Source organism: Sinocyclocheilus anshuiensis, unplaced genomic scaffold (assembly GCF_001515605.1).
Source record: "Sinocyclocheilus anshuiensis isolate Anshui unplaced genomic scaffold, SAMN03320099.WGS_v1.1 scaffold369, whole genome shotgun sequence".
Lineage (NCBI taxonomy): Eukaryota > Metazoa > Chordata > Actinopteri > Cypriniformes > Cyprinidae > Sinocyclocheilus > Sinocyclocheilus anshuiensis.
In genome coordinates this window covers 1682944-1683599 of record NW_015540935.1, presented here as the reverse complement: position 1 = coordinate 1683599, position 656 = coordinate 1682944, and the positions used below count along the sequence as shown (strand labels likewise).

Here is a 656-nt window from a genome sequence, read left to right as displayed (position 1 = left end):
TATATATATATATATATATATATATGTATGTGTATATATATGTGTATATATATGTATATGTGTGTGTGTATGTATGTATGTATGTATGTATATGTGCTTGATTATAATGATTATAATCGTATTTGATTATAATGTCATTGCATTTTACAATCTAGTTTAATATAATAGACATTTTCTAAACTCTAAACACTGCCCTGTCATGTGAGTAAATCCAATAATTCATTCCTCTTGACATTATATCTTGCTGAGTCTGACATGCATCTGGCAGTAGGTTGGCTTTGTTTGCTGAACACTTTGTCCACCTCCCGAGGTCATGCAAGAACATTCAGCTTTATTTCCTTCCACCACTATGTGCTCAGTTTTGCTGTGTGCTTTGGGTCGTTGTCATGTTGTTAGGTAAATCTTCTTCCCATTGACAACTTTCTGGCAGAGAGCAGCAGATTTTCCAGAAGAATTTGACAGTATTTTGCCCTTCTTGAGGAGTGGCTTTTTTCTCGCAACCCTCCCATACAAGCCACATTTGTAGAGGATTTGTGATATTGTTGTCACATGCACACAATTACCACTCTTTGTCATAAATTCCTGCAGCTGCTTCAGAGTTGCTGTAGGCCTCTTGGTCACATCTCTGACAAGTTTGCTCCTGGCTCTTTCATCCA

The 656-nt window shown here is 36.7% G+C and overlaps 1 protein-coding gene across 1 annotated transcript in view; it reads left to right on the top strand.

Moving 5' to 3' along the window:
• Positions 1-656, top strand: part of LOC107689549 (cbp/p300-interacting transactivator 3-like) — a 5894-nt gene that overhangs the window by 944 nt on the left and 4294 nt on the right. The gene's annotated exons all lie outside the window — the stretch shown is intronic.